Genomic DNA, 23326 nt, shown 5'->3' with positions numbered 1-23326 from the left:
CCTAGCACATCAATCACACTGTTCCTACCCATTCCCCCACTGCTCCTGAAATCTACAGCTCACTTATTACCTAGTCCTGTATGTATACTCACATGAGGGGCCCCAGAGACTTTGACTGGGCTAATGGTGTAAGTAAGAACTACTTATGTGAGCAAGGATTTGCAGATCTGTGCCCTCCTTTTGCTTACAAAATCCCACCTTGCATTTATACCCTGAAACATGACTAAGGCCCCAATCCAGCAAACCACTGTAAGCACATGAATAGTCTCTTTAAATTTAATTAGACAGCTGACATGCTTAAAGTTATATAGTTAAGTGCTTTGCTGGATCAGGCCCTAAATATATGTGTGCGCTTAATTTATACTCTCTTTGCACCTCTATTTTTGAATTTATCCCATTATGTGTTTGCTTTTGATAAGTGTTTGACCCTGATACACCCTGTGGCAATCAGACTTTCCTATCCCCTGTAATTATAAAAATAACATCTAATGTTGTGAATGTGATAGCTCCTTAGGTTTACAGAAAAAATAACTAGGTTGACAATATCTTTCCTTATTATATGCAAATATATCAATAGAAAAGTTAGTAAAAGGTTAATATAAAAATACTCTCCTGGGGTACACTTCAGTAATAATACACACACACACACACATATTTGATAAGTCCCTAGACATAGACTGCAGTAAGCCTATAGTCAGAAAAAGTGTCTGTTTAAACTGTTGCTTAGGTACTGCAAATACTTGCTCCTTATGCATCTTCTGAGTCATGCGTGTCCAGTTTACTGACAAAAACACATTTATCTTCCTGTCAGCAAATGTAGAGCCAATATAGTTGCAGATGGGCAAGCTGTGTTCTATTCTGTCTCATCCATCATCAGCAGATTTGCCAGTTAAGTTCTGATTCCAGAATCTTTATTGCTGGAGATGATGTTTGAAGCAGAAAGAGCATAGTTTGATTTTAAGACCCCAGGTTGCTCTGGAAGTGTCAGCAGTTAGAAAAACTTTTGTTGGCTTGAGAACTGATTGAGCTAGCTATACAAATCACAGGGAGGGACTTTAAGTGGAACGATAGGGACAATAGCCTTCTCATTTTTCTCATGTGACCAATCCCATTGAAGTACAAGGAGCTACTCATGTGCACACAATGATTTTCATTGTCTTGGTTTGGCTTGAGGATAATGCAGGTTGGGATGGTGGGGTGAGGTGGGCTTCTATAGAAATAAATGCATAGTCTTCAAATGCTCAGTTCTCTCCAGGGACAAATCTTGCACAGACACCAAATAGTAGGTTGTTTTGGACAAATGCCACTGAACAAACCCCGTAAGGCTTTACTAAATTCAGCTTCCCCTTTCAGCACAACAGAGCTACAACTGTTCCACTGGCTGTGGCAGGTCAGTATGCACCTCCAGTGGAGCAAGGATTTTCCCATTAAAGAGATTAATGATGTATTTTTTCTATGAGTCCTTTAAGAATATAAACTCCAACCAATAAACGATGCAGCTATGTGTCCCACTAGGTGCAGCCCATGCGGAAATGTGTGAAACTACACATGGGAAAAGGAGTGTAGCTGGCGTCTCATGAGAAAGAACCTCAAAAAGTGTTTGCAGAGGTGGAAGGACGTTGACTCTGTCTTGCGCACCTCTTCGCCACCTCCAAAACAGCCAGTGGATGAAGGCTCACAACATGGCTTTGAGAGTCTGAATTCTGTCACCTTGTTTAAGAAAATGGACCAATTCTGTCTTCAGATATGCAAGTACAAGCAGAAGTTACTGACTGTTTTGAGATAAAATTAGCCCCTGATAGTTCATTGTTGCAAACATTGAATTAAACAGCTGTGGTGTAAAAAAGATTATTAGAATGGTTATTAAATTATAAGTGGTTAAAGTAGGTTAAAAAAAGGGGGAGCTCAGTCTGCACTAGCCAAGGAGGTGGGGGAGCTCTCCCTCTGCTTTTAGCCAGGGAGGGGATGCTGTCCCCTCTCTTTCTTTAATTGCTAAGGAAAGATTACTGTAATACAGACTACCAACTATCAAACCATTTATGGATTCTCTTTACATGCTGTACTAATGCAGCGGACATTAGTGGGTGTACTTCAACTGGAACTCCTTCGTATAGCAGAGAGGAGCCTGTCAGCACACCATTACCTGTTAGGGTCCTTTTGCTTTGTGATGTTACATCTCCCCTCCCACACACACATTCCAGTGCGAAATAGCAGGAAACTCCTGACCTTCCTTCTGAGCATGCTGCAAAGCCCATCTGTTTGAGTAGAAACTCAGTGGGGTTTGTGATTTCTGGGAAAGGCTGAGGTAGGAGGGTTAAGCCATACCAGATATGCTGTCTTGATTAGTGTGAGATGTCTTCAGGGGGAGTGGGGAAGAGGAGAAAGGCTGTTGCTTTAATTGATTTTATTTTATAAGACTAACTCCTTTTTATGTGTTAATATATCCAGGCTCAGAGGTCTGGATAGGTATTCTTTGATGTGGGCTTTTATAAATCTAAATACATAAACACACACACACACAGAATATATAATAAGCCATATCTGGAATCAGAATGTAGAATCAGATTGTACAATATACATTTGCCCTTTATATTTTTTCTAAGCATGTAGACCTTGTTTCTTTGTTACCTTTATTATGTTGCACTTGGGGCTGATGAAGAAAGAATTCTTGATAGATCAGTGAAGGAACAAAAGTTTCTTCTCATCTAACAGATGAGAACAAAAATGTACTTGATAGTGGTCAAATGCTCATAAAACTGGGTCAGACACACGAGTGTACTCACTATACCTGTTAGTGGCTGAGCATCTATCCTAGACAGACAAGCTAGAAAGGTGTGGATGAACAATCTCTACAAACCATGGAAAAATTTTTACAAAAAATTAAGTATGATGATTTGATTTAGCAAGAACTGGGCTTTCCCATCCTGCTGTATTTAGTAACTCAGCCTGAAAAATTCTGCTATTTAGTTATGGTTTGTTATGTATTTATTTCAATCAGCAATATTTGCATTCCTCTCATTTCTTACACTTGTCTTCCAGTTTATGTTTGTGTTCTAAGTCTCATCTTTTGGACAACCTATTCTTTTTCTCTATTCTGAACGTATTTTTCAACCATTGCAACTGACCTTTTCCCTGTAAAACCCCAATTCTTAAACAAGACCCAAGTTAACAAACCCTTGCACCCATCCAGAACTCCACAAGGGCACAGAAGTCTAGCTGCATGGATCTCATTCAAAGTTTGGGGCTTAAATTTGAATTTAGAACTTAGAAGCTTCCAGGGTCCAATTCATGAGCCCAAAGCTTTTGTAGCAGAAGGAACTGAGAGGAAGGCTGTTCTGGTGGTAGAGCACTGGTTTTGATCCTCCAGGACCTGAGTTCACGTCTCTGCTCTGTCACAGACTGTGTTACTTTGCCGAGGTATCTAACTTTTCGCTTTCCCATCTATTAAAAGAGGATAATACTTTGCTATCTCAGAGAGGTGTTGTAAGGATAAATGCATTATAGACCAAGAGGCACTCAGATACTATAGTGAATGGGGCAATGTAAGTACTGTAGATTAAACTCCAGAAGATAATCTTTCAAATGTAAAGTACATGTTAGTTCTCATCTAATAACGTTTCTTCCTCCAGTTATTTATAAAGAAGTCCTTATTTATCAGCCTTGAAAGACATATGAAACAAATACTGTGGCTCAGCTCATTCATGTCCCTGTCCTCAGATTTGAAAGTTGTTTTTTAGTGTCTGGTCCCATGCCACAAGGGGCCCCGGGAAGTTAAGTTGCTCAGGCTTTGGCTTCAGCCCTGGGTGGTGAGGCTCGGGGCCCCAGGCTTCAGCATAGCTTTGCTTTCTGCCCTGGACCCCAGTGAGTTTAATGCCAGCCCTGCTTATAAGATCCTGGGCCCTGAAACCTACTTATGGCACCCTAGGATCCCTGGACCCTGGTTAAGAACTGCTGGTCTAGTTAGGGCTCTGTCCTTGTATTTAGAGACACAAGTTCAATCCCTGGCTCTGCCACAGGCTTCCTGTGTGATCCTGGGCATGTCGTTTTGTCTCTCTGTGTCTCAGGACAAATACATTAAAAATTATGAGATGCTCAGATACTTTGATAATGGGGGTGATATAAATACCTGAGCTAGATAGAAGATAGGCCCCTGAATAGGTAAAGCTGCTCTGTTGGCATGGCAATGTACAGCCAAGTACCATTGAGAATAGGGGTAATTTTTCTCTCAGTTATAAAAGTGTAATGCCATTTACTTTATTGGAGTTCCTCCTCATTTAACTGTATGCAGTTATGTAACCTATGTGGGGTGCTGCAGGTAGGAGTTACATAGGTCAGGGGAGAATCAAGCCCAGTAAACATTGCCTGTCGTATCCAGCATATTAAATCAGCGAAGTACTTAAGAGCATAAGAACGGCCATACTGGGTTAGACCACAGGTCCATCAAGCCCAGTATCCTGTCCTCTGACAGTGGCCAATGGCAGGTGCCCCAAAGGGAATGAACAGACAGGTTATCATAAAGTGATCCATGCCCTGTCACCCAGTCCCAGCTTCTGGCAAACAGAGGTAGGGACACCATCCCTGCCTATCCTGGCTAATAGCCATTGATGGACCTATCCTCCATGAAAAGAAAAGGAGTACTTGTGGCACCTTAGAGACTAACCAATTTATTTATCCTCCATGAATCTATCTAGCTCCCTTTTGAGCCCCGTTATATTATTGGCAGAAGTTAAAGCTTCTTTTCAAACTTCAGACATTAAATCTCTCCTGCAGTATCTTTTACAAAGAAGGATCCATTACAATCTCAAGTGTTACCAAGTCAGTAACAGTTTTAAGTGGTTCAGAGACATAGATAATAAAATATTCTGGTATAGAACACTCTTGCAATCAGAGTTTATGGTATGAGAAAGGATTCACTTTGTCCTTCAGTTTAGTCATTTTGAAAACAGTAGAAAACAAAGTCTGTCTAAACAAGATTAGTCTTGATCACTAAACCAGAGAGGCTGTCAGTTTTGCTAAGCAGAAATGATGCCTTGCATTTTAGAAATGAAGATTTCCTATTTGAACCTCTTTAAACTTATTAATATTTACTGAATATTACTTTTTTAAAATGCTAAACAACACTCACTATTGAATATCTTAATACATATTGATTCATAATTAAATTTAAAATTGTCTTGATATCCTAACTGTCTTTTGAAACAAATATGTTCCCGAGTACGTGTTCCATTAGAGAATAGAATCCTTACTTCTATGGTGCTGCTGCCGGTGGCTAGCAGCCACCACTCTCCAGCTGCCCAGATCTGCAGGCAGCACCACGACCACCAGCAGCACAGAAGTAAGGGTGGCAGTACCGCAACCCCCCCTACAATAACCTTGCGACCCCCAACAGCTCCTTTTTGGGTCAGGGCTCCTACAACACCATGAAATTTCAGATTTAAATAGCTGAATCATGAAATGTACTCTTTTTAAAATCCCATAACTGTGAAATTCACCAAAATGGACCGTGAAGGTAGGGCTCTATTCATACTTAAGATACCTTCTGAGTCTCAACTTGCCCAATCTGTACACCTGCCAGTGTTTTATACTAAACCTTACCAAAGCTTGGAGGAGGCAAACTCCATTCCCTTGTCCAAGGTTCTTGCCTTCTATCTGCACAGAATGGCATCCTTTTAGAAGCCTCCAAGGTTGTTGGTTGCTATCACCATAAGAATGAAAGGGAATGCTGGTTCTTTTGAAAGACTCTCTAAGTGGATATCCTCTTGCATATCCCTCTGCTAAGACATTATGAAAGCCCCTCATCCTGAAATGGTCAGGGCCCTTCTACAAAAACTCAGATGATCTCGGTAGCTTCTTGGTAGGGAATACCCCTCTTGGACATTTGCAGAGCAGCCACATGGGGCTGTGTGAACACTTTCACCGGACATTATAATCTGGTGCACGCTTTGGCTGCAGATGTGTCCTTTAGCTCAGCAGTTCTCCAATCTGGTGTACAGCGTACTTCCTTCCAGTGAGCAGTGCTTGGGAGTCACTCACTGTTAATATCCATAGGGACCAGCACTTGAAGATGAAAAAAAGGTTATTTACCCTATAGTAACAGGGGTTCTATGAGGTGTGCAATCCCTATGGGTATTCACAATGTGCCCTCCTTCCCCTGTGCTGAGGTCAACCTGTCTCATGATAGAATCAGAACTGGGGGATGAGTGATCCATGCCACTCTTTAGGTCCTTGGATAGAAGCAGGATGAGATGCAGAATGCACGAGCAGACCAATGGACACTGCTACTGAAGAATTTCTAGTGACAGGCTCATGAAGTGTGTCACACCATGATGAATACCCACAGGGACCACCCATTTTGAAGAACTCCAGTTACTATAAGGTAAAGTTACCTTGCTTTTTGTTGCATTCAAAGTCATCTACACTAGTGCAGAGGGGAGCAGCGTGATTTGTGGAATCATGGAAGGTATGAGGGCTCTTTCTTGCATAATAAGGGTCAGCACTTGCATAATGTCAGCACTACACCATCCGTTTGAAGTGCTAAATAAAGTATTTTTGTACACCCTAAATGTAACTCTAATAGATTATATACATATCCCTCAAAACCAATTTTATGTACTCTGTGGTCCATTTTTGTTCTGCTCAGACAGTGTACTCCATCCAGAAACCAGTGCAGCTTTGGGGCATCTACTGAATCTTGTCTGTGGACAAAGAAATTTAGACACATTTATCTGAAAGATCATGAATCAACAAAAAATGAAAATGAAAAAAAGTATTTTGCAGTTCTGAGAAATCAACAGTAGATTGAAATGAATATTAAAGAATAAATCATCAACTCAAATATACCTAATCCTTCGCTACTCAGAAGGAAAGCAGGACAGTTATGTTTACCCTGCAAAATACTTTCTATTTCTTTTATAATGAGAAATTCATTCTAACTTTGATTCTGAGGTATTATTCATATAATCCTAAAAAAAAATTATTCCTAGCCAGACTGAAAATTTATGTAGAAATGCTAAGCTTATCAGAATGAATTCAATATTACATTTTTTAAAGGAAGAAGCAAATTTATGTTAGCTTTTGTAATACAAGTCCAGGTAAGCTTGTGTCCTGGTATCAATCCTGAATAAGATTGAACTTCATAAACCTTTGCATTTTTCTTTTAAATCAACATGGTTAATATTACTTTCATATATACAATACAATACTTCTTTAATTTGTGACACATGAAACATTTCTGCATCAAGGGAAAGTTAATTGCTTATATAAATAATTCACACCATGGACTTTCATAACTAAATTCCAGGATGTAGTACCTGCTCCTACATTATAAGGTGATGAGTACCTCTTTGTGAAGCATTGTGCAGCCTCAGTTAAGGCTATTTTAGCATCAGTCCCTTACACTGCAGAACTTTTAGAGAAATAATTTATCCCACCATCCAGTGCTCCTCCACCCTGAACTTGGTATCAAACCGGTCATTCAGGACTCTTCCCATAAGCAGCACATGCAGATTCCCTTTGCAGTCAGGTGGTTGCTTGAGAACAGAGTATTTGCATGTTAAATCCCAATGCAGTCTGAAGTTGCACGCTGGACCTCAGAATGTATGAGCCTGATCCAAAGCCCATTGAAGTCAACAAAAAAACTGTCACTGTAGTTCAATGAGACAGCCCAGTGAGCAGGGAAGAATGAGGACATGAGGCACCCGAAATACAGCTTCCGTGAGGCACCATGGCAGCTCAGGCGGACACAGATTAATATCAAACTGACCTAAAAGAAATTGTTTCGATTTGATTTAACACACTGAAATGTTTCAAGCAAAATCAAAAGTTTCAAGATATTTAGATGGAAAATTACGGACCACTTCTGCTGTTCACTATGATTCCCTGGACTAACTATATGAATAAAATGAGTAGGATTTGATCATACATATGTACTGTATGTAAACTTGCTCATACAGAATAATTTCATCATTTTAGAAGTAACCAAGCCATTATGTCCTTGGGTCACTGTTAACATTTATTTCACAGTGGTATCTGAGAAATCACAATTTCACCTATACTTAGCATCAGAAATGCAATTTTTTTCTGGCATTCTAAATACCCAGATTGCTCACAAATGCAGACAGACATTTCAAATAAATATTCCTTAATTGCAAATCAAAACAGAAGGCCAACCAGCAGAGCTATGACATCTTTTATATTTATTATTACCATTGTTCTTTGTTTACCGGTGGGATAGGGATGCAGTTTATATATAACTGACCTACAACTACCTATTGTGGTGATTTGGAAAATTAATAGTTGTTCATCTCATACAAGACTAAATGGAGAATTTGGTATGGATTATGCCCAAGATGGTCATTGATTTCCCAAGAACTATTACACCAAGGAACCTAAGTTAATGGTTTTCAGTCCATGTGTAGAAAGAGGTGTCTGTCTCCAGTACATTAGATTGAAACTATAATAATCCTACAAGGATTTCATGGATCAAGAGAAGAGTTTACTTCATACTACATTGCCAAAACTTCTCTTATTCAAACAGATTAGTGATGCTGAGTTATTGCTGTAAATATCAGGAAATTGAATAGTCTATCAAACCTAACTAATAATTGCATTTATTAATTTTACCAGAATATTGAAATTGAAATATTAAAAATATATGCATTCACATATTACAGCTTCTGAAGAATTATAAAGAGGCATGACTTTCTTTCACACATTTATAGATTGGAAGTGGGGATTATATGTGTCCCCACTTTTTCGGCCCAGCAAACCTTAACTGATTAGATAGATAGATAGATAGATAGATAGATAGATAGATAGATAGCAATATCCTATTAACCCTAATAGGAAAAGATTATAAAATCAAATATTTCAGCAGATCTGTCATTTTGACTCCTTTAGTCCCAGTCTTCACAGAAACTCTAGAGATTCAAGTGCATCTACAGGGTATCATTCACCTTCATATGCCAACGTTCATAAACAGGAACTATGAAATAATACCAAAGAATATGCAATCTAACACTTTAATGTTTTCCCATTTTCTTTTCTGTAAATGGCCTTTGGTTGCGGGCAATATAGCAAACAACCCCATAATCTTCTTTAATATGAGTAGATTTATACTGTTACAGTAAAATGCCATTTCATTCTCTGTTAATCTCTTACTATAAACTACTACTGACACTTGAGGAGAAACTGAATAACATTATTCAACTAGATCCACCAGTTTAGCAGTTTCTTATTTTACTAAACAGATTTTATCACTTGCAACCCAGTTACTCCATTAAATGCATGGTGAGCAATGTAAAGCAGGACTATATTTTTAGTGTTAGAATTAAAAATGGCTCACGTTTTCACAAAATCCTTGCGAAGAGCACAACTTCAAATTCAGTGGTAAGGGAACTGTAAAAGAGTAAAACTCATTCAGAGTCTTTAGGGGTAACATTGAAGGGCAAGTATTCATTTCAGCACATTGGCAAGTAACTGGACATGTGGTGAGTGGAACTGGTTGAGAATTTTCCAACAAAATGTTATGGGATTTTTTTGCTCAGAAAATAGAGAAACTGTTCAATGAATCTCTCAATTCAAAATATATTTGAAAAAAAATTCAAAATTGTTGTAATGGGAAGTTTTGACATTTTCAAAATGAAACATTTCGTCTTTCAGTTCAAAATGATCTTCTGTTCTGAAATTTTAATTTATACCAAAAGAAAGATTACAAATAGAAAAAGGTCAATAATTGAACATTTTGAAATAATTGAAACAAAACATTTCAATTGACCAATCTGATTTTTTGTTTTCAGATTATCAGTTGGCGAAAATGTTCAAGATTTTGATTTTTCATCCTGATTTAGGATGGGAAAAAATTTGAAAATCTCAAAAACTGTTGTGGGACAGGAAAACCATTTCCCACCCCGCTCTACTGAGAAGTATGTGAAAAGAAATTATTCCTTAGCTCCCTAGAATGACAGTTAAGCCACTTCCTCATTGCTGTCAAGTACCTCTTGTGGTCGCTACACTCCCCTGTCATAAGAATGGACAGTGGATCTATATACTTATGGTTTCAGTGGCAACACCTCTATCTCTCCCCACACCAATTCTGAAATCACCTTTCTGTGATCAGAAGGAAGGAAGCCCCAATCCAGATTCCACCAGTCCCGATGCTCATATAGCAGAATGAAAACAGCTCTGCACTCACGGGACACAATGACTCTTTAAGCTAATAAAACAGAGTAATCAGACACCTATACCTTGTCAAAGATTGCACAGGGCATTAGCTATGCAACTCTACTGAAGTCAACAGAAGTCTTAAAAAAAACCCAAATCCTGCAGTGATGTGAAGCTACAGGGGTTGGAAATTTGGAATCAGATCACTTTGCACACCTTCCCATATCAACAAGAATATGGCTGAGCCTTAGTTCTATCTTCAGGTATTGGAACTAATAATGTGTGAGGTCTTTGCCTGAAAATGTTCTGAGTCCTTAAACACATATCTGAATATAATGGACCTTTGAGGAAGAAATCATCAGCGTAATGAATTAATGCATCATTGCTTGGTGATCCTTTTGAGAAATGTGCTAAAACACTCAAAGGCATTGCATTCAACCCACCAACTCATAAGCATTGATTTATCAAAAGAAAATGTCCAGTTTGACATAAAAGTAAAAAAAATCAGAGTCTGCTAGGTTTCTGAGGAGGAGTAAAAGCAGATCTTACTACCTTTTAGTTACCATGTGACTAGGGCACTTGAATTGTAAGGTGTAGTTGCATTAAATATTGGTGATGAGCATATTTTTCAAGGAAGAAGTGGTGCATTCTGACAGCATAGCTGCCTTTTATCCCATCCTTTGGTAACTTCTATTATATTTGACCTCCATTTTAACTCTCCAAAGCCTTTTCCTTTCAGCAAAGCAATTATCAGGCATGTAAATTTTAGTTTCTTCATTACAGAAAGCATTACTCGGTTAACAAAAAAATGTAGAGGAGACACTGAGCACCAGATTTTTAGAGGTCTCAACTCAGTCTTCAAATCGGCCACTCCCTGTGGGGAGGAAGGGATGAGGAGAGACCTGGCTGGCAGCTGCAGGGATCTCCAAGGCGGGAAGGGGATGAGGTGGAGGAGAGGAGAGGAGGAAGATTCACCCCAGGCAGCAGCAGCAAGCCGTGGGAGCCTCTGGGAAGGGTCATAGCAGGGAGGGCTTGAGTTTCCCTATCAACAACCCCCCTGCAAAGCATGGGCCTAAGCCCTGACCACTAGTGACACTACCCTACCAACCAACACCCATGCAAGGACCGTCACATCTAGTTACAATACCTTCTTCACTGATGAACATTTTCTCTCCTTTCCTGGTGTTTCCAATGCTTGTACAAAGTTGTGGCTTATCCAGTTTAAGTAAGTCTAGGTCTTTTAGTTTTTAATCATATAAGAATCACTGCAGCACCTTAATCATTTTTGGTGCCCTTGTCTGAACTCTCCTCCATTTATTTATGGGTGCATCTATACTGCATGCTTCTTTCAACAGCTTGTAGTGTACATAGCACAGGTATAAGTAGCAATGTAGTGGGGAGGCATAGCTTAGGCAAGTAAAGAGACACCTGAAGAGCGTGGGTATGTACTCAGGTACATAGCCTACCCAACTCTCTACTTGCCCAAGCTGTGCCGCCCCATCTGCACTCCGATTTTTAGCAGTGTAGTGTCCTATTGACATGCTGTGTTGAGTTGGACCCCTTGGGAAGCCACCGAATGTGCTGAGATACCACTGAGTCTACCTGCTCTGCCAGCATGGGCCCCCTTTAACCTGTCTTGCTGAGCCAGGCTATTAAAGCCTCCGCTAACACACACACAGGCAGGGCCACACCCAACTGCAGATCAGCTCTTGGAAGACTCAGCCTAAGGGATTTGCTCCAGCACTCAGATGTCCACCTCCCTTGGAGTGCAGACTCAAAGATATATTATGAAATTCGCCCCCTCTCTCAATGTGGAGAGAGGTGTGCACACTTCTTACCTCCCCAGTTAGAAATTATAGAAACTGGGTTTAATAATAAACAAAACAAATTTTATTAATTATAAAAGGCAGATTTTAAGTGGCAAAAGCAGTAACAAACAGAACAAAGTAGATTACTAAGCAAATGAAACAAAACATGCAAACTAAGCTAGTTTCACTAAAGAAACTGGTTACAAATAGTATTTCTCAACTTAGATATTGTTGCAGGCAGTTTGCAAAGTTTCTGTGGTTCAGAGTTCCAGTTATATTCCTTTTCAAACTGGATCCCTGTCTCAGTCTGGACCAGAGCCGGCCCACAACACTTTGGTACCTGAGGCAGGGAGCTCAAATGATGCCCCCATGTCCCCTCGCTTGGGCCAAAACTTTGAAAGGTCTCAATTCTGCCTTCTTCCTTTTCTACTCCTCTCATGGTACTGCTCTGCTACCTACCCCAGTAAAGTTAGTTCTCCCAGTAAAGGAGAACTAACAACTTAAAATGCCTTATTCAAAAATTTTAAGTAACACTTTGCTGTTCAGGCATTTGAAAGTTAATGTTACTTTTCTTGTCTGCATAGTAAACACTGGCATTTTTATCTGTTTGAATAATCAAAGTGGTGATTTCCATGCCTTCTTGATTGCAAAGATTTGAACTGATTCCTGAAGGTCCACAGTCTGGGCCAGCTCATGCTCTATTAAGATGGTTGCAAGGCCAACCAGCCTCTCCTGTGTCATTGTGGAGCGTAGATGTGTTTTATTAACTTCAGCTTGGAGGAGCTGCATTCTTCACTGGCAACTGTTAAAGGAACTGTTAGAACTATGCGCAGAGCAACGAAAGCATTTGGAAAGAGGGTGGTCATCTTATATGTGCACATATATTCCAGAACAGCCTTTGGACTTGATCCTGCTGAAATGTATCTTGAAAGGTCTTTCAGTTCATCACCTAAATCACTCGCATCAATATTGCACATGTCATCATGTGTCAACACTGTCTCTAGTGCCCTGTATTGCTGGTGTAGGTCTTCTTCAGGTGTAGTGAGGAGTTTTGGAATATCATACAACATCCCAAATATACTGCTGTGTTCCTTGAGCTGCATGAAACGTCTTTCAACTGGACTGTATCACACACTCTAGCACCTGGTTAAAGTATTCAACTTTGAATTGTTGTTTGGGGTCTCTTATGGGATTATCCCATGCCTCGTAATCAAAATTTCTTCTTCTTCGGTGACTCTTGTACTCTTGAATGGGTAGGAAAATAGCTTCAGTGTGAAGTTCCTCTGCCAACTTCTGTGCACTCTTCAGAAAGTTTTAAAATCCCTCATCTGACCGGTCAGACTGTAGGTATGACTTTGCTTTGTCCAGTTGTTCCATTGCTCCAGATATATCAAGGTCAATACCTTCGAGTCTCTTGCTTACAACATTTATTTCAAACAGTAGGTCATGCCACAACATTAAGCCACACAGAAATTTGAAGTTTTGTATGTTTCTGGTGATTCCATTTCCCTCTGCCACTGTCCTCCCACAAACACTTCAGATCATAGCATTATCTTCCATAATGGCAACTATGGCATCATCTATCTTCCCAGTTTGGTATTTGATAGGCTTTATTGCCTCCACTCAACTTTCCCATCATGTGGCACTCAGTGGTTTCAGTGTCAGAGAGGATGTTCCCAGATGTTGCTTCAAAATTTGCCATCGATGAGTTGATGCAGAGAAAAATACATCGATGCTTTGAATTACATTAAAATATTCAGCAGCCTCACTAGAAGCTGATGCTGCATCACTGATCACCAAGTTCAATGAATGAGAACTGCATGGGACAAAAGAAGCTCGAGGGTTTAACTCCCAGATCCGTGTCTGCACTCCTCTGTTCTTTCCTCTAATGTTGGCACCATTATCGTAGCCCTGACTTCTCATGTCAGCTATCGCAATTCCCATATCTTCCAGCTTTTTAAGAAGCACATTTGTCATACCAGCTCCTGTAGTATCATCAACGTCAATAAATTCTAGAAAATGCTCTCTGACAGTCACCACTGCAGGGACATTTTCACTAGGTTCTGTTGTTATTACAAAACGCACCATTAAAGTCATTTGTTCCGTATGGCTGATGTCACGTGTGCAGTCCAGAATAACAGAGTAATATCTTGATGACTTCAGATCTGCCACAATCTTCTATTTGACTTTTGTTGCCAGTAACTGTATGATCTCATTTTGAATTGTTTTTCCAAGGTAGTGGTGTGTGCACATTTCTTAGGTGGTGACTCTTCTTAGATGCTCCTGGAATACAGCATCAAAGTCAGCCATCAGCTCCACAATTTTAAGGAAGTTTTCATTGTTTGGCACATACAGCTGATCTGAAGTGCCATGCAGTGCTAGGTTTTGGGTAGCAAGCATTCTCACAATGGCAATGAGCCGTTTCAAAACATTTTGCCAGTAAAGAGACTCTGATGCTTTTCTTTTCTTTCTTTTTCTGAATGCTGCTCCAGAGGGGCGTTTTCTTCTTTCACTCATGACTGCTGTTCTGTGCCAGCTATAGTGACTCTCAACACTCAATTGAAGGGGACAAATAAGCAGGCTGGTAGCAGGGCCTGAGTGAGGGAAGATATCAGTGTCTTAAGGGCCTAACCGCTCCTACTACTTCAGTTGACTGCCTATTCTCCTCAAGTGGGTTCAGAGAAGTAGCAGGAAACAGGAAGCTCCCTGAGAAGCTGGTGTTAATCAGTCCAGGCTCCTGGGGGTGCTAGAGAGATACATAAGAGGCTTCTCCTCCTCTTTCTCCCTGCAGCTCCTGCTGCTTTCTGTTATTCCCTCTCACCTTTTCTCCTGCCTGCCTGTTATGTTTCTTGTGCCCTCCTTCCTCCAGCACAGCACTCCACCATCTCTGTGCATCTAGAGCAGAGAGAATACATATGCACCAGCAGCAGACAATTTTCTACACTCTGGGTCCTAGTGGCGCCCCCCCCCCCCCCCCCAAGTCTGGCACCTGAAGCCACCGCCTCAGTTCGCCTCATGGTAAGGCCAACTCTGGTCTGGACTCGGTCTGGACTCCCCCCTTGCCTTCCCTTTTGCAGTCTTTCTTTGTGGTCAGACAGGCCATGGAGAAGAGGAGTCCTATTTGCCTTCCTCCCCACCCTTAAATAGGATTTACATAAGGCAGGAATGCTTTGTTTCCCAAACTTGCCCCCACTCCAGCCCCCTTTCCCTTACAGTGGAAAGTTACAAGAAATCCCAGGTAATGTTTTAGTATCAGGTGATAAGACCATCTGACTCTGTAGGATCACAGCATCCATGAGTCAGTGGCAATGTGGAGCATCCACAGGAAGGCCCTCGCTGATGGGCTATCCGCCCTGTCTGGCTTTTCCATTGTCGTACCTGAAGTGTTAACCTGAAGTGTTAGTCACCCAAAGTAGCATAGTTGAAATACAGATACATAGTCAATATTCCTAACTTCAGATACAGAAATGATACAGGCATAGAAATCGGATAATCCCATTCAGTAAATCATAACCTTTCCAGTGATATCTCACATGAACCATCTTGCATAAAGTATATCTCATTTATGTCATATTCATATCAAAAGCATGTTTTCATAAGGACTATGGAATGTTATGTCACACACACCATTACTGGAGCCCTTTCCCCACCAATGAGAAAGACTATAGTAGTGAGGAAAGACTGGCAGGGGGGACAGAGGTGGGAAAGGCTCAGCCTTTCCCTGCTTCCTCCCCCTGCCAGAGCCTTTCCTCACCACAGGTAAAGGCTCTGGCAGCAGGGAGCTGCTGAAGCCTTTTTTCTGCGGCCTCCTCTCTGTCAGAGCCTTTAACTGACATGTGTGGCTACACACCACAGTATGGATGCAGTGTGCTTTTCACTGCTGCATCTAGCTACACATTCACTACATGACTCACCAGTGGTGTGGAATGTAGATGTAGCCTATATCTTCCTAAGAATTAAGTGTCCAGGACCAAATGCAATATGCTGGCTGCAACTGCAGTAGAGTCAAACGCAGAAGGACTGTTTACACCTTTGTTCCATGATGTGATGCCTTTCTTCATACATTTCCCAAATCACACTGATCTTTTTGCAGCAAATTTACTTTGCAAACTCATACCTAATTTACTGTTCATTATCACTCCTTAGCTCTCTTTCATCAGTGCTGGTTTCCAGGTAACTATCTCTCATGGAATACCTTTGTTTCATATTATTGTGCCCTAGATATACACTATGTAATAGCTAGATTTTTCCCAAATTGCATCCTCATTTTGTTATTATTGGCCCATATTTCTAACTCTTGCAATTCCCTTTGTTTCTCTCAGAACTCACTGATGTTTGCAAAACCTCCCAATTTAGTACTGTCTGCAAATTTAATTACTCTGCTGGTTTGCCCCCTCTTCTAGGCCATTAATGAGCACATTAAATAAGACCAGGCGTAACAATGATCCTGGACACACCTCACTGCACATTGCTGCACATTGTAAACTGTTACATCTTTGCTCTTCATTCCCCTCTTTGTTGTCCTTCAGTCAGTTTTCAGTCCATGTTTTCTCAGAGGCAATAAAATCTACATTCCTTCTGCAAGAGTTGGAAAGACACTATCACATACTTTGGTAAAATCTGCAAATATTTTACCTACAAAATACATACTCTATTCCTTTCATCCACTCCTTTTATAAGTGTATATTACAAACAATCTTGTTTGCCATTGTTTATTCTCTATGAAACATTTAGTGCTCCTGGCTGTCTTATCCTGTAGATATTCACATACGGCTATAGCTTATTTGGCTGCATAGAGAAGCACTCCTTAATTCTCTGTATAGCCCTGTTCAGATTAATACTCCACCCATGGGAAAGAGAATACCAGCTACTCTCCTGACACTCCCCACTGCAAGCAGGTGGGTAGGGAGAGGGCAGAGAGAGATGAGGAGTGGGAGAAGCCAGGGCAGCTTGCCAGGCATACCCAGGGTGCCGCTCCACGAGAAAGAATGAAGCCATTAACCCCTTCCCCAGGGCAAAGAAGGAAGCAGGGGACAAACTGTGACTCTGTGTCACAATTTGTTCTCTGATCTGTTCCTGTTGGCAGCAGGGAGAGGGATGAAGCTACAAGTGCCACTCCTCATGCAGGACATACTCTAAAGTTACAACCATGCCCATACAGTTTTTCTGTTCATTATTTTACAAAGGATTGAGTTATATTTCTGCAGCCTAGTAACACACTTCTTTCTTTCTTTCTTTCTTTCTTTCTTTCTTTCTTTCTTTCTTTCTTTCTTTCTTTCTTTCTTTCTTTCTTTTCTATTTATGATCAGTAGTACATTTGCTTTTCTCTGGTACTTTCCCAATCCTCTATGGCTTTTAAAGAACAATTGTGAGTGGTTCAGTAAGTTCATTAGCTAATTCCCCGAACACCCTAGGATACATGTTCAAAGTCATTAGTATCTTCTAATTGTCCAAAGCTCTTTTTCAGTTTTTTCTAGCACTAATGCTTTTTTTTTTTCCTTTTTAAAAGGCGTATCTTAGAAAAGCACCGTAGTATCTCACTCATTTCTGAGGTGTCATCCTTTCCTCATTTATTAATGAACTGACTCCCTCTCATATTTCTCTTCCCTGTTGTTAGATCTGTAGATGCCTTCCTCACTTCCCACCCCATAGAGCTGGCATGTATTCTGTCATTTTTCCTACTTAGACCCTTTTCCAGCCATTATATGTTCCTACTTAATTGCTTGTCTCAACCCTTTCCATTTCCAAAATAGTGAGGTTTTTTTTAGCCCACAGATCTCTGAGCATTTCCTTTTCAGACCATGTTGATTGCTTCTTGCATCTTTCTTTTTCAGAGAAATTTTAGTTTGTGGCACATCATCTGTACTCTTCCTCCATTTCACTGTACTAACTAGCCCTGATCCATCTGCAACTGAAGTCACTGACATCCGTGGGAGTTAGATCAGGCCCTAAATTTCTTAATAGCCTCCATTTTGCTAAATAAAATACTTCTGTACTACTTCATTCTGGAAAAACATTTTTGACTTTGCTGAATTCAAGCTACTTGTGGTGGTTAAACCACTACAATTATCACATTTCAACTATTCCTTCTGGATCAGGCTAATTCAGTTCTCTACATTTAGGATCACAAAGTTGCCCTCTGTGATGATACACGTTCATCTATGTTTTTTTTTTTTCTACCAAAGAGATACCCTGGTAGCTAGTGTCCCCCATGACAAGTATGGTTTTGTGCTCCTGGGGTGTGGTCCAGATATTTTTTTCTCTGTCCTTAAGTCCTGGTGTTCTGCACAAGAGATCCATATATAATCATCTTTCTTTTTCTTTTTTTTCTTTGGATCCTTGACCAAAATATTTCACTACCTTCTTAATGATCAAAACACAGTTTGCTGTCTTAGTAAATATGATACTTTGATATACTATATTGTGCCATAATTTCTCTTCTTCTTCCTTTTCTATCTCTACTGTATAGGTTGTACAACATCATTTTGACATGCAAGTTATGATAATCATCCTGACGGGTTTCAGATATGATCATATTCTCAACACGCACTTAATGATATTGATTATTAATATGATTATTTATGGAATTGTATTATAGTACCACCTTATGGCCCTGAGATGAAGTTCCCATTATGCCAGGAGCTGTACATACACACAGGAAGAGACAATGCCTATTCTGAAGACCTGACAATTTAAATAGACAAGACAGACAAAAAGTGGAGAAAAGAAGCATTGTTTTCCTTATTTTACAGATGGGGAACTGATTAACAGAGAAATTAAGGTCACATAGGATGTCTGTTGTAGATCTTGGAACTAAATCCAAATGTTCTTCATCCCGGTGTAGTTCCTTAATCACAAGACCATTATTCTTCCTGAAAGTTTTTCTTAATTGTTCTTTATACCCCTTGTATTTGAACATAAACTTGAGATGGGCAAAGGAGGGAGCAGTGTTTGGATCTAGATTCAGATCTGGATTAAGACAAAGATACATTCTGGAGTCTGATTAAGTCTGGGATAGGGTTTGGACTGACAGCTCCAAAAACTCACAAGATGCTGATTAGATTGGGAGTTTAAAAAAAAAGTTGAAAATCATCTAAGATTATCTGTTCTTCTGTGATTTCCACCTTTTTTCACTGAACTATTGCAAGAACTGCCTTCCAATAGGAATTACAAAATAAGACCCTTCTCCGCTTCATCCAACCTGGACCCATGGAGCTCATTTTGGATCTAGGTATTTAAAACCAAACATCCCTGAAATTCAAAGGACATTAGGAGTTCCAGTTTTGGGCCATCTTTAGAACAAACACTTAAGAACTGTAATACTCTGTTTTTCCTCTTTATTCACATTATCTTTGATTACAGAACAACTCTAATTATGAACATCTTTGTCTATTGGATTAATGGGGATAAAACAAAGTTTACCTTATTCCACCTACTAGCCCCACACCCAGTTAGGTTGCATGAATGCTCCCAGAGTCACTCATGAATCTCAGAGAAAGGCACCAGCCAAATCCCCCCAGCTCCCAGCCTTGCACCCTAGGAATATACCATCTTGCAATGCTCAAGACCCTTTCTTGAGCAATGCAAGTTTATTAATTAGTTCACCACTTCATCAATGGAAAGTTGATATACACCAGCCTTTATAAATCTGAACAGATTTACCAGGCACATCACGCAAACTCGCTGGTAAAGATAAACAGTAAAACAAGTTTATTGATTACAAAAGAGAGATTTTAAGTGATTATAAGTGATAGGCAAAAAGTCAGAGTGGTTACCAAAAGAAAAGAAAAAATAAGCACACAGTCTAAACTCTCAACCCTGTTAGACTGGGCAACATCTATATTAAGCAGTTTTACTCACTGCACTGGATATTGCAGTTCATAGTACACAGGTTTCTCCATTGAAACCTGGGCCAGACTCCTCTGTTGGAGTCTTCAGTCCTCTGAGCATCCTTGTTGCTTGTGGCATAGGTGGGGGGAGGAGAAAAGGCCAAACATGGGACCACTGTGTTCTATTTTATACCTTTAGTCCATGTGCTTGGGGAACGCAAGTCCAGGCATGTCTGGTGGGCATTGCTGAGTCACCAGGCAAGGTTGAGCAATTCCCCTGGTCTGGCCTTGCGCAGGCGAGTCACTGAATTTTAAGTCCCTTGCTGGACAATGGCTGTTGATGGTTGTTTGACACCTGCCTGGGCGTTGGTTACTTTCCTTGCACTGTTGTCTCTAGGGAGATAATATCTGGCAGATTCCCTAATTTATAGCATGTTTTAGTGACAATCATACAACACAATCTCATAACTTCATATGCATTAATGATATACATATTTAGATAGAACAGTGACTTTCAGCAGCTCATAATCTTTCCCCGATACCTTACATGGCATGCTTTATATGCAAGATCACAATTATATAAAAATGAGGAATATGGGGGTTACAGGGTGCTCCCCCGAGGTATAAAGTGTCACAACTTCCTAATAAATCCTGCAAATTTTTAACCCAGGAATGTGGTACTTTCTCTGCATAAGTGGAGACCATCTAATTCAAAAAGTCACCCCCTGTCACACCAAACATTTTAATCATCCATGAATTCCAAACCTACTGCGATTCACATCAGGAAAGACCTTTACAGATTTGTCCTGGTCTTCCATGCCCTCTCTGCCCAGCAGAGTAGCAGTAGCTGTGTTTTGCAGTTTGCTAATGGTTTTAAAAAGGAACAATAAATGTCAACAGGTAAAAAGGGCAAAAACTGGGAGAATTGATGCTCACTAACAGATCCTTTGGGATTTAGTTGTGCCTATTCTTGGGCCTTCCTTTCCACAGGCAATTTTACAATAAACAATATAAGATCTAAAAGTATGATAAATGTTAAAGGTTATTTAGTCTCTGTGTAGTCCAGAAAAACACAGCAAAGATGGAAGAAAAACAAATCTTGAATTCAAATCCTCAGTTATTTGGATTTTACAAGAGAAGTTCTTCCTGTTGACAGCTTTAGTTATCTTGAACTGTGCTTATCCTATTGTTTGTATACAGAAGCACAAAACATATATTTTTTAAAAGTAGTGTGTAAATGCATTTTTAATCAAAATGACTGGTATTATGCCATATCTTAATAGATATAGATCATTATTCCTTATTAATTCAGTTGTTCTTTCCTGTGAGTTTTATTTTTAAAATGCATAGGTATTGAATTTTTTCCTTATGAAAGCTTTAGAGTTCCTGTCCTAGTTCTTTTTCATCTGGATTATTTTAATGGTCACTTTGCTATACTGCTTCCAAAATCTACTTTTTATAATCTATTTAGGAAACTACATACTGCCTGTTCTAGCTGCTATTGTTTTTGTTAATCCCATATAAAGATGCTATTTCTATGTGTGCAGTGGTTCCTCCTGATAGCATTAAGTATTGAATTGTGTTTTTGGTGTTTAAGGTTGTTAAACTTAATCTTCTCTGTTCTGATGAAAAATCATCCTGGTGTAAACTATACCATAACCTTTACACTCAGCTGATGATCTCCCTCTATTTCCTCCATCCTTCCATTTGCACTTTCTAAGCACCATGCTTTTGCCCACCTGTCTTCATTTCAGTGAGAATCTTTTCCATGTGACATCCCTGCAGTAGATTGTGTTTATAGCTTTTAAACTACACTGAAGATATAAGGATAAATTATTACTCCTCTGACTTCAATTTGACTGGGTTTTGGCACTTATTATATGGCAGTTCTAATTAAAAAGCCAACTTTTACCACACACATAGTGGTGTCTGAAATTCCAAGGCATCTCAGTATTCTAAGGCATGTGATATTAGGCACCAAAAATGGAGGCACGCAAAATCACCAACCATTTTTGAAAAACTTGGCTGTTGAATCTTGTAGGAATTGAGGCCCCTGGACATTTCACAGTTGGACTCAGCACCTTGCCAGATTGAGTCTTTGAAATCTCAGTGCTGCCTTTCTGACCTCAGAAGCACTGTCAAGGTAACGAACAGTATTTTCACAAACAGGCAACTTCTTGCAAAAACTTAAGTAGCAGAGCCAGTAAATTCTAAAGAAAACTATCCAACTTTCTTGCAGTGATTCATAATGAAGGAAATGAAAGCAGCACAGATCTGCTATCTGAGCAGATATGTCTCTAAACAGAACTTTAAAAAGAGTTACAAGGTATATGATGGAACTTCAGCTTCTGTTGTTCACTACATGATGTTCTACTTACATTATTAATCAAAATAAAGATAGTGGACCCAATTCCCAAGTCCTCAGTCAGGATATTTTATCTAAGTTTTTGTCTGAGTCAGGATTACAAGAAAATATTTAGGCTTACATTTCTAATCTCTTGTGGCTCTGATCCTGTATGGATCTGCATATTATGAAAGAGAGGCAGGGAGTGCTGTATGTAAGGAGACCACAGGTACCTACATCTTGTTTTGCATTCTGTGCAAATTGCTGTGATGCAGTGATTTCCCTACACCCCCCTGAATTTCCCCAACACCCCCCCCCCATTTTTGTGAACTAGTTACATGCCAATTTAGTGACTGTTTGGAAATTTGAATTGAAATTGAAACATTGATACACACTTTAAAAGCATATACAGTGTATGATAAAATACGTGTATCTGAAAAAGTATAGATTTGAAAAATATGAACATAGACTAGCTTCCTTATACATCTGTTGTTTTTTATGACAATGTCAGTACATTCATTTCAGTGATGTTGGCCAACCTAATAATTTCAAATTATGATTTGTAAGCAAAGTCTAAATGAGCTCTCCCTGACAGATAATGATGAGCTGGGGGTTGCGGGTAAAGGCTTCAGGACCAGATTGTATTTACATTCACACCTGATCTACCTAGGTATCCAGCAAACAGAGCTGTGATAGATTTTGGATGGGGCTGGGTTACAAATCACTTGAATGTGTGGGGTAATGAAATGTTGTTATTCTTATTGTATGAGTAAAGGGCAGAACTGTACTTAGCCTGGTCTGACTGAGGGAATCAAGAGAGAGGGTGAGAACAGGTGTTTTGCTTGATGGTCTTTCTGAGTCATAAGTACTATTTGACCTGCCCCTCTCCAGTGTTTAATGACAGAGTGGATTAGGCTCCATAGATAGTTTTTTTGTTTTGTTAAGTGACCACTACAGCTGAAATCACTGATAATCAGGTATAAGTGGGACAGTGTTTCTGTGGAAGAGATGGCCCAGTCTGCACTAGCAGTAAGGTTCCCCCCCTGAGAGTTCAGCTGAAATCACTGAGAGCTGGGTGGAACCTCAAGAGACCAACTCGCAGAGGTCACTGTGTCAGGCGGCAGCAGAAGGTGATGGCGCAGGGCCATTGGCAACAGAGCAATGGAGTGAACGGTGGCACAACA

The sequence above is a fragment of the Lepidochelys kempii genome, chromosome 2 (genome assembly GCF_965140285.1).
Source record: "Lepidochelys kempii isolate rLepKem1 chromosome 2, rLepKem1.hap1, whole genome shotgun sequence".
Classification (NCBI taxonomy): Eukaryota; Metazoa; Chordata; order Testudines; family Cheloniidae; genus Lepidochelys; species Lepidochelys kempii.
Note: the sequence above shows the minus strand (reverse complement) of the source record.